This window comes from Diadema setosum, chromosome 12 (assembly GCF_964275005.1).
Source record: "Diadema setosum chromosome 12, eeDiaSeto1, whole genome shotgun sequence".
Lineage (NCBI taxonomy): Eukaryota > Metazoa > Echinodermata > Echinoidea > Diadematoida > Diadematidae > Diadema > Diadema setosum.
In genome coordinates, this window is record NC_092696.1 from 16,306,116 (window position 1) to 16,318,205 (window position 12,090).

A 12,090-nucleotide genomic window follows, 5' to 3' on the forward strand; every position below is an offset into this window, starting at 1 on the left:
TTAGAAAATTTGAAGAATGCTAAAGCTGTCCTGAGGCTGTTTTAATTCACATATACATGTTCCTGTTCTAAAATGCAGCATCCTGTCCTACTAATCCTATTCTTCAAGATTGATGAATGTGTTGATTCTAGTTGCCACTGAACGAAAAGTGTTTTCTTCAAATCCAAGATGTCTTGAGGACACAGGAATTGGTGGAGAGGGGAAGATGGCAAAGATCCCAGTTCTCCGAATCCAGCCTTGCTCCGGTTTGTCTGGCCAAGAGTACTTGTTATCACCCTTATTGAGTAAGAAGTTGATATGTGCATCTTCTCCTTTCAGCTCCAGGACTTCTCCGACCCACCACGTCTTACCATATATCTCATGACTCTTGTGTCATACACTAGGAGTTTTTCACGCAGAATTGTCTTTCCATCCTGTGTCAGGAGTTTTAGATCAGAATTTTACCTTTCATATCTTTGGGATATTACTTCATGATGAATCTCAGAGGAATTATATGGACTCATTATGAGCGAGAAAGCAATCACAGATGCCAATTCTTTGCTGCTCTTGTCAAGTACCAGTGTAGTGGAGACTTGGGATAAAGTCAGCCGCAGTGCCTAATGCGTGTGAGAGCTCTGCCAACATTTCTTGCGACACAGAGATAGGGGCAAAGCAAGTTTACTCTTTTTTTTTTTCCGGGTAGCACTGTGTCGGATAGGGGAACCAGTTTACTTCCTTTTGTGGAGCAGTTTCTAACTCTAAGGTTGTTGCGTATTTCTTTGTTTTGCACGTAAAGTGGAATTTTTCGCGGGGCGTCGGTTTCATTGTACAAACTACAGTGTCCGTTTGTAGTACACCTACCATACCTAGTCCAAAGACCATACTAACAAAAAATTTAGTCTATAATTCCCTGGCCTGGTGCAGTACCAGAGCCTAGACTAGAAGGCCATTACACAATATACTTGTATAATGCCAAACTCACATGCAATAATGTTAAACAGTATATTGGATGATGATTTGTACACTCAAAGACAAAGTCATTATCACAACTATAGTATTTACTCACCTGGTTTCTGTGTGAGCTTCGAGCACAAGTCTCCCCTCATCCACTGTTTCAAGGAGGACCGACGCCAACTGTCGGGCAGTCACCCCCTGTTTTTTGGCTAATGCCATCCAGCGATCATGTACCTCTACATGCATTAGAACTTTTTTGTTCAACTTGCCCCGCTCTCGGTCTTGTTGTTTTTTCCTCTCTTCTCTTGCACTCTCAGAAAGGGCCGACCCTGCAGGCCTCCCAGGCCCCTTTCTCGCTGTCTTTTCCATTCTAGAAAATTTTTACGAAAGCACCATGCACCACGTATACGCGAACGATCTCAAATGCAATACATATACGAATACAAATGCAATGCATGCATGAGCGCCCCAAGCTGCGCCGCGCCAGCGCCAGCGCCATCTAGCCCGCCCGGCTGCGGCCGGCTGGCTGGATACTCAGTAGCAAGGAATCGCCAGCGCCTCCCAGCCCGCAGCACACGTAGGCGAGTGGGATTGCCTCTCGAGCTTTCAATCGTACCGTTGCGTAACGATCGGTCGCACAGTACACGCGATGTCAGAAATTCCCAAACCCCTTCTCAGTGTACGTTAGATTGCCGCAGAGGGAGCTATTCTGAAATTAATGCTTCTAACGGTCGAAATATTTTTTTAAAAAGCAGGAATAATTTTCGGGTCCCGAAAAGAATGGTGTTGATTGAAACATTACAGATTCGTCAAGTTAAGGCCAATTTTTAGTTTTTAGCTCACCTGAGCCAAAGGCTCAAGTGAGCTATTGCGATTGCCCTTCGTCCGGCGTCCGTCGTGCGTCGTGCGTCGTCCGTCGTCCGTCGTGCGTAAACTTTTTACATTTTCATCTTCTTCTTGAAAACCCCAAGACGAATTTTCATCAAACTTGGCAGGTAGCATCCCTAGGGGGTTAGGAACTCAATTTGTTAAAATGGGCACCATGCCCCACCCAGGGGGCCCCCAGGGGGGCCCAAACCCCCCAAAATTAAGGAATCTGTAAAAAATCTTCTTCTCTAGAACCAGCAGTGATAGAGCTAAGTTAATACTATGAGTTAGTACATTGATGACTGTAGTTTCAAGTTTGTTCATGGCAGAATCAGGGGTGCCCCCCTTGGGACCCGGGGAGGGGGGTGGGGAAGGGGGTGGGGAGGGGGGTGGGGAGGGGTCCTAATGGGGCCTAAATTGTACATTTTCATCTTCTTGAGAACCCCATGACCAATTTTCACCAAACTTGGCAGGTAGCATCCCTAGGGGGTTAGGATCTGTAATCCCCTGCAAACAATAGATTTGCTGTAACATTTCCTCCAAGACACATTGGGTGGGATTCTTGAAGGTGGTTTATTTTAGTGCATGGATAATCCATGGGTTAGGTTAAATTTAAACGCGAATGTGCTTGATTAATTGCCATACAGGCGCGCTCATTGGACCACATGTGCTAAACCAAGTGCATTTACGCTCAAATTTAGCCCAACCCATGGTTTCGCACCGGGTTTAGAGCATGGACAAATATAAAACACCTTTGAGAATTCCACCTGTTATGTTTAGAAACTTTGAGATGCATTATTTCACTAATTAATGACCCCTTTCCACTAAAACATTGCACAATGAACTACTAAAAGGAGTTTTTTCACATGGTCATTTTTTTTTTTTGGGGGGGGGGGGACATATGAAAAGTCCTCATAGGCTTTTGAAATAACCTTTCGATTTTTTGACAATATATTTACCAAAACCCTTGAATATTTCATCTCTCAACAGTACAGTGGAAACTCAATATAAAGACATCTGATACCACAAAATATATGGCATAAAATTTTGTGTTTTTTTTTTCAGTTGCAATGAAATCAATTTGCTTTGTTTACATTATTTGCTATTGATATAACAAACAAAAAGTCCTGGCCTAAGTACCTCGGTATAAAATGAGTTTCCAGTGTACTAAAATCCCTGGGCTTCTGGACGGTTTGCAACCTGGACCCCTGTCGGGAATTGTTACACATCCGAAGCCTATGAAACAATACAATGTATTACCCCTCTACAGTAAATCTATTGCTTTCCAGGGGCCCTTGTTTATCAATACTAGATGTATACCAATACTTCAACTTGGTATGATCGAGGATGAAAGATGGTGTGATGTTTTAGTACATGCAAAAGCAAAGTATCAAACTATCAACCTATCAACCTATCAAACACTCTTACTTAGACGTAGATCTACAGCGTTACGAAGATAATGCAGTTTTCTGCAACACTAATTCTGGTGCAAGATAATCTCTGAAGAACTGCTCAGCAATGACCACTGCTCTGTCCAAAAATTCCGAGTCAGCACAGATTCGTTAAAGATGATATCCTCCTTTTGTATACACAAAAAAATCACACCATCTTCGTCCTGTAATTCCAAGTTGGGCTTGAATTTGAAAATAGTAGCTGTGATTTTCTTTCAGATGCGTTGAATCATTTTTCTTACATTAAGGAAATCCAAGTTGTCAGCTGATGGCTCATCAAGAGCAATCGACCTCGGGCATTTGATTTCGAGCAAGCCAGAATGGCAACAACTACATGACACTACTGCATCTGGTGATGCCCCTAGAAAGACTTTGTTTTTACAAACGAACAAGCCACACTCTTGAACCTCAATATTTTGGTGTCCTCTTTCTTTTTAAACTGATTCATAAATTCCTCTTGCTATGGGCTCCATAATTCTCCCATACTTTAGGTTTTGGGAGATTAGGATTCACTGTTTCGTACCCCATCAGTTTTCGAATTATTGGACCTGGATCCTGACTGCGATTCGATGTTTGACTGCTCAGCGTCTCTTGTCTGGAGATGACCGATTTTACATTTGATGCTGTGATCATTCCGCAGCGAAAATCTGTCCAATCATCATTCTTGGCTTGGCCCCTTGTTTTTTCCTCGATAGCATCTACATGTTCCTGTGTATACACTGGCAGTTCATCCAGAAAGTTTTCAACAGATGACACTCTCTTTACTATGCCGCGTAAGCTTTCAATTTCCAAGTCGTGACTGGTTTTAACTTCAACTTGTCGTCCCAAGTTAAAGTTCTCCTCAGGTGAAAAATTTGATTCCAATGTTTGGCCACCCACTTCATCCTGCAGATAGCGGAATAGAGTGGACTTTTTACAACTTGGGTATATCACATTCAGAAGACCCTTAGCTTGTGATGTCTCACTCATAGATGACCGAACGGGGTTGAACAATCGCTTTGCTACTTTCCTGGTTGTTCTTTGCTGATTTTCTTGATTGCTTCTTCCTACAGGTATTTTTTAAAAGAAAAGAAAACATAATCTAAAAGGTAAATAAAGCAAAGCAAGGCTTGTCTCGCTCATGAGGTGTTATGATTTTTATTTTATGGGGGGGGGGGAGGCTCTAGGCTTATTCATGGATCAATTTTTGAATGGTCATGTGATTTTTATTTCTATAACTTCATATGACATTTTATTTGGTTGTCGACTGATTCAATGTCGGGTAAAGAGAAGTGCAGATTAAATACTCAACTCACCAGAACTTTCTTTGCCATAATTAGGTTTCACCCAATCCATCTCCGAAACTGGGATTCCATGAATCACGGCTGCTGCACCTCCACTGTACACATTCCAGCTGCAGACCTTTGAAGTGCATGGTAGATTTCAGCTTTGGGACACACCAGTCATGAAGGCATTATCAACCTTGAATACCAAAGCTGCGACATGGTTACAAGTGGCCCCTAGGCTGGAAAAAAAATAAGAATAAAATAAAGGGAATAAAATGAATTAGTGATTCTTGGTTGAGATGGGATTGCGCCGAGGAGGGGGTGAGAAAACATGAACAAAAACAGTTGTTGAAATTGTTATGGCTTAAAAAAAAGAGAGACAAAAGAAAAGAAAATATAAGATGGCTGATGCTGGCCTTTAGTCTCTCATATTCTCACGCCTCTCATAATCCTGGTCCACGGGGCCATGGCCCTGTTTCATAAAGCTGTTCATAAGGTTACGATTCCATACGAACAACTTGCAAGCAACTGGTGATCAGTTCTGATGTGCTATACTTATCAGAATTTCCATAATTCAGCACGAGAACTGATCACCAGTCGCTAGTAAGTCATTCGTAACTTTACCAACAGCTTTATGAAACACCCCTAGCTACATGTACAACTGTGTAGGTCTAACGGTAACATTAGGAGGATGAATGGGGCCATGGGGCAGGGCTACGTCTCTACTTTATCTTTAGTACTCTTAGTCTTATTATAGTCTTAGTCTATACGACTGTCGTATCTTAGACATCTGATAATTGAGTGCTTGTTTGGGGGGGGGGGGGTTTGGCACAAATCAAAATTCAGCTTTTAAATGACATAACATACAGCAGAGATAGATATCTATTTGAGTTAAATCTTGATGTTTTGTGATCATGTCTTACCCTACAAAACAGCTGCAATATGCCCGAAGGATTTTTCCTGATGCCTTGTCAAATGCTGCCCATACATTGTGCGGAACATTTTTCACAGCTTGCGATGGCGTGCATTTAGTCTTTAGAACACAAACTGTGCTTTCCTTGCTGATCTCATGAAAAAAATTTCATGCAGCCATCTGCTTTTGAAGTATGAGAAGGCCTTGCCTTCTTTATAATCGGATAACAGTCTGTCTCTCAGTAATTTTGCTCTCTGCTCGTAATCCTGTCTTGAGCTTGGTACGCTGGTACATGGAGCATCGTTCAGTAGCCATTCAGCAATCTCAAAATAGCTCACTGGCGGCCAAAATCGCACACCTTCTTTTTCTGAAATCCAGTTATCAATCTCAATAAGGGGATCTGGATTTTTTTTCCCCCTCCAATGTTCAAAAGTTCTGCGTACTGCTCCGATCTCAATCTGTCTTCTTCCACTTCTGTCTGCTTCACTTTGAATCCTAGTTGTACAGCACTGAATGCGAGAGCCTGTAGTTCGACTTTTCTACCCACGGTTTTCAGTCCTCTTTCGCGAAGAAATATCTGTAATTCCTTCACAGTGAACTGTTGAATTTGTTCCAGACTAAACTGAACATCGTCTCCAGACATTTTGAGCCATACAAAGTGGTCTAATATCCAATATTTTGAGAGTTTAATGAGCAAAACAATCAGGGCAGCGCGACTCAGTGCACTCAGTCAGTGTGTATTGCATTGCTCTCCGTGGTTCACATGGCGGCGAAGCTCTTTGTTTATCTCCAGCGATCCGCGACTCTATCCCACAATGCACCGCGGTGCTGAGATAGCGAAATGGCTTATACTCCAAAGGTTTTGATACCTTTTTTTTTTAAACCAACAGGAAATGGTAAATATTTAGACATAAAAAGTGTCAAATTTCCATCACGTATTCATCACTGCTTTATACAGAGATGGAGTCATAGGTCTTGATTTTCTTCTGTACTTTTAGGAGAACTATGTATTATGGTGGAGGCAAACCAGTCGCCATAGCGACATTTGTATTTTTTTTAATTCTGATTTGACTCTATTACAAATTAGTGGTCTTCTCTAATTTACTTTTCTTTTATTTGAGTGATGCCCATCTAGATCTACATTTTGGTAACAATCTAAAACAAGGAACTATAAAAACTAAACTATGTCAATAGCATAGTCACAACTCCCGTAATGATATTATACAAATTATGAATTTTTTAAAATAGATTCTGTCCTCTCTTCTTTTCTTCTCTTCTCACAAAGTCGTCAGTAGCAGCCTCAAAGGTTAGGTATTTATAAATATTCGTTTCCAGCCTTCGCATGGTTTCTGCGATAGTGCCGTGTGATTTCTGCAGGATCTGCACACAACTTTCCTGTGACGTATACCGCTGGAGCAAAAGAACATAAGAATATTTCCCACTTGAGATTGCAAGACATAAAAAATGATTAGGGTATATCCAAATGTTGTCGAAAATTACATCCAATTTACATCCGTCGGCAAAAAGCACAGTTCCTTCACGTAAATGTGTCGGTTATTAGGGTGGTGAGCTGGAGGACGACAGTGTTGTCAGCAGCTCCCGCAGTATGGAAGTTGCCCGCCGAACCTTCTCGCGCTGGGATCCAAGCACGGTGGCGAGAGTGTTTATACTGTACCATCCCTGAGGTCGTTCTGGAGGTGCTGGGCGCATACGCGACTCATCATTTCCAGCATTTACCCTTTCTTCTAAATTACTAAGAGCACTCCGGAGACTGTCTACCTCGCCGTAGATGGACGCCAGCTCGACTTTGATGCTGTGTTCCAGGGAAGTTACCGCCTTGAGAACTGCGCTGTCATGTCTGCTGTCCGCAGCCTCCTCTCCTGCCAGGTAGGCCTACTTTCGTTTTCTTGCTGGTTTGCGAATTCCGCTTGAGGAGCGGGGTCGGATGGAAAGCCATCCCAGTCTGAGCGGTGACGGGTCGAGAGGGGCCTGACTTCCCCAGCAGATGGTGGTGGGGAAATGGGGGAATAACCTGCTTGCAGCACGGGCTTGTCATACGGTTGACTTATTGAGTTCTAGATAGAGTGTATTATCAGCTGCCTCTCCTTGTCTATTACGGGGTTCCTGGGTCGAGAGATGAGAAAAAGTTGTGAGTGTAATGGTTATTAGACGACATGGTCCCAGTACTGTAAGGAAAACAATCCGACAATGTTCCCGTGGCGAAAGCTAAAAATCAACTGATGACGATTCTTGGGAACAACCGCATCGCATCAGGCTATATCTTATCTTGATTGCTGTTCTACTGGAGGAATGTAGGGGAGGGGAAGCAACATGTATCGATCATATTTCACTCACTTGTTTTCACAGGTGGAGTCTGTCGGATTTTTCGGACATAATAAATACCTTGTAGGAAAAACAACTGCCGTTCCAGGTTTTCCCGAGCGGCTCTCTCTTTTGTCAGCGATCCATGTAACGCCTCATTTTACGTCTTCAGTTTTTCAACTTCCCCTTTCATTCTTTCTTTACTCCCTGGAGACGGTGAGGGGTATACGGAGAGCATCAGCCATAAACCAGTTTCTCATGTGGGTTGATATTCCTTCCGGAGCATCGCAGCATGACCAGATCCTTATCTCTCGTCTGGGTACTAACATGACGCCTTGCAGGGTTGCCCATCAGCTTCAATTTTGCGGAAATGTTTTTGGCCCACGCCGGAACTTCTGCCGACGTGTACAATTTCAAACGATCGTGATGTAATTTGGTATTTCCATTCTCACAGGTGTGAATTTCAGTCGTAAGGTCACTTGATCGCCGGGTCACTGCACAAGTTCCGACCCACTTGTGAGGATTTAGCTTGGGGGAGAGTCCCTTGCGTCTAGACGAATCGAAATAATAGACGAGGTCACCGATATGGAAATTATTTACTGATAGGCGAGAATCATAATTTTTCTTTTGTCTAGCCCTTGTTTTCCCTAGGTATTCCCTTGCTGTACGGGATGCCTCTGTCATCGTGGCGACGATGTCAGCGGCGTGGTCGTTCTGAGATTTTCCCTCATTGTCTTGGCTGCCTATTCCTAGCGCGACCTCAATTGGGGTCCTAACTTCCCTACCGAGCATCAGAAGTTAGGGGAAAATCCGGTTGACTCGTTGGCAGTGCTGCGGTAAGCGGATGTCGGCATAGGTAGACTCTCATCCCAGTCGGTTTGTCGCCTGTCGAAGAACACCGTGATCATATCCACGAGTGTACAATTGAAACGCTGGATCATGTCGTTGGACGATGGATGGTATGGGGTAGTCCCAAGTTTTAGAAATTTGTAATTAACACAAATCGCGAAACAGATCAAGAATCAAAATATCTTCCCTGATCTGTGTATATTTCCAGTGGCGTACCAATCGTGATATGGGAGTTTACATTCGTTGAAATAGCATCCTGTCGTCCCATTGGTTAATTTTTTATAATTTTTGATAAATCTCGATAATTCTCGATAGAGATGCCAGCACTGATTGGCTTAGGGCTATCGGAGTGTATCGAGATTTGGGAGTCTTGTGCGTGGTTCTCAGCGCTACCTTGTCTTTGTTTACTCTTCCCCTCTCCCTCTCTTTCTTGTCATCTTCTCTACTCACGAAGTCGTTAGTGGCAGCCTCAAATGTTAGGTATTTGTATTCATTTCCTGCCTTTGCATGGTTTCGGCGATAGTGCCGGGCAATTTCTGCGCGCCCCTCGTTCTCATATGTGCAGTAGTCGCATTTGAGCGTTAGGGGGTAGTCATGTTTCTTGTGCAGGTGAGCCTGCATGGCTGCCTTGTTGGTTATCTCTCTCCTGCAAATCTTGCATGAAGTCATGGTGTTGACTCTGCATTTGTGAAGAGTAAGAAAAAGAGGAATACAAAGGATCACCCTTGATGCTATACTTCTTGTGATGCCATGGATGGTGGAGGTAGTGTCAATGACAGCCCTAGTCGCGTAGAAGTTCAAAGCCACAAATACTTGATGGCTTGGACTTAATGCATGGTTCCTTTGGGTTTGTTATCTTAGGGATTCTGACAACATGTCGATTATCTTAATACAACCTTTCCACAGTGAAAATTATAATCCAACAAGACTGTGCCAGGCAGCCTAAAATCAAACGAATCCATTGACATTTGTGTTCATGTCATATAGTGTATATAGAAGTTTTCCTGACAGACACCAACAATTAAACAGTATCGAGCATGAATGTTGCTTACGACGTCACTCCAAAGTCCACACTTCTCCTAAAGCGAAAGTATTTATCTTAAAATAATACTACCCCTCTCCTCTAAACACCAAACCTGGCGGGCCGTCAGGACGTTCCGGCGGAGCGACGTGGGGGAACTGTGTCCTTTAGACTAGTCTGGGTTCCAGACTCTCGTTTATTATTTAACAATAACTTTACTTGAACCCTTTTCAGCAGTTCTTTCGCCCAAACCGGTATTTCCGAACTGGTAAAGGGCTTTAGGCGATCATGATGTAAGACTTTTACATGTCCATTCGAACTAGTCCGAATTTCGAAGATTAAGTCACTGAATCTTTTTGTCACAACACGTGGTCCAACCCAACATGCATTTTTCAGTTTTGGTGAATCAAAATAGTACACAAAGTCTCCAGCATTGTAGTGATTTACAAAGAGTTTACAGTCATGGTCTCTTTTTTGCCGCAGCGTCGCAGCAGCTAAATGCTTACAAGCTAGTTCATGTGCATCCGTCATTATAGCGGTGCCCAGGTTGACGGCGTAATCGTCGAGATCATGTTGATTGGTGTCCGGCCGGTCCACGCCAAGCGAGATCTCGATCGGGGTCCGTACTTCGCGCCCTATTACATAAGAAAGTTTGGGGAAAATCCCGTGCTCTCATGAACAGCTCTACGGTATGCGGCAGTCAATAGAGATAAATGTTCGTCCCAATCGTCCTGTTTCTTATCAACGTAAGATGCAATCATGTTCACCAAAGTGTGGTTAAATCTCTCTATCATGCCGTTCGAGGCTGGGTGGTAGGGGATGGTTCTTGTTTTGGTTATTTTGAGTAGCTTACACATACTACGAAACAAATTCGACTCGAAAGTCTTTCCCTGGTCTGAATGGATTTCGAGTGAGGTCCTGAACTGTGCTATGAATTCATGGACGACGACGTCGGCCACTGTCTGGGCTTTTTGGTCTGGAATACCATAGGCCTCAATCCATTTTAGTCATCAACAGTTCACAGCATTAAAATATAATGCTGTTTATATACAAGAATAAAGGCATAGTGCATAAATTCTATTTAAAGGTCACCCAAGTACAAACAAGTGTATCACTCAGGAATTCCTTTGTGAAAATACATGTACATTGTACATCAATCATACTTAAAAAGGTTGTTTTATGTTTTGCAATGTAAACAAAAACAGAAAAAAAAAGCTCTAAGGTTAAAAACATAATCAACATTGAGATGTTTCAGCCTGCATACTTGTATGTGACCAGTCATGTTGGCAGTTACTGTAAATATAAAAAAATAGCAGTATTAGCAAAAATTACAATTTATCAGGATAACACATTCGTGACTATTCAAACTGTACATGGTGTACATCATTGTCTCTTACTACATACTACATGTATTTACATTCAAAATTCAAATTATGCATATTATCTTCAAATTTGTCAGAGATGCAAGTTCACTAATTTATTTCAAAAACAAAGTAAGGACTCCTCCATCTACTCGTCACTCATTATTTTGAGGAACAGCACCATGGCAAGTTTGTTTGTTACATGTATGTCCAGTTTCTTTTCATGAGCTGCATGTCACATTCCATTTGGGTTTAGGTTTGTACTTTGGGCTTAATAACTGAAGCCTATGTTGCTTGGCTATTATTTGGGCCATAGAGTTGGAGCCAAAATTTGTGGATCTATGGTACCACTTTGTCACCAAGTCATTTACTTTTTCAAGTCCTTGCTGGCAGAAATGGGAAATGTTGCCATGAAGTCTCATAAGCTCTGGAACATGACAAGACAATACATGCATGTATGGGGTAATATCAGTGCTGCAGTGGGTATCATAATACAATGATAACCATACACGAGCTGATGTTTCAAACATACTAATCTCTTCATTAGTCAGATGTGTTGGCTCAGTAAGTAGAGCGGCTGCCCTCACAATCGGGAGGTCGTGGGTTCAAACCCCGGCCGCGTCATACCAAATGACGTTAAAAGATGGGAGTTGCTGCTACCTTGTTTGCCGTTCAACAGTTGAAAAGGTTAGAGCAACGTCGATCTGGCGCTACTCATTGGCTGTCGGGCCCACGATCAATTGGGCAAAAAAGAATTTCCATTTTCGGACAATAAAATTTGGAGTTTATATCCAAAACAATTATTATTATTATTATTATTATTTTCCATCATTTTTAGCAACTCTGGAAAATCTTTCCACAATTTCTTCTGGTTTGTCAGTTTCGGGTGTGATGGAATTAGGAAATCCAGGTCAATTAACTTTCTCAAACTGCTCTTTTGATACAGTTGCTACACTTTTCCTTTTTGGTTTGTTTGCTATTTTAAGTCATTTGTGATTACGCTGTATTTGCTTCAGGTCAGGATTACTGTGTGTAGTTTCATGAATTTGTTGCTTTTTCTTCAGATTTTTTAGTTGTCTTTTCAAGTCTGAAATTTTCATGTCTTTCT

The 12,090-nt window shown here is 42.3% G+C and overlaps 1 pseudogene; it reads right to left on the reverse strand.

Moving 5' to 3' along the window:
- Nucleotides 1-3,248: 3,248 nt before the first annotated feature.
- Nucleotides 3,249-8,543, reverse strand: LOC140235755 (uncharacterized; annotated as a pseudogene).
- Nucleotides 8,544-12,090: the final 3,547 nt, after the last annotated feature.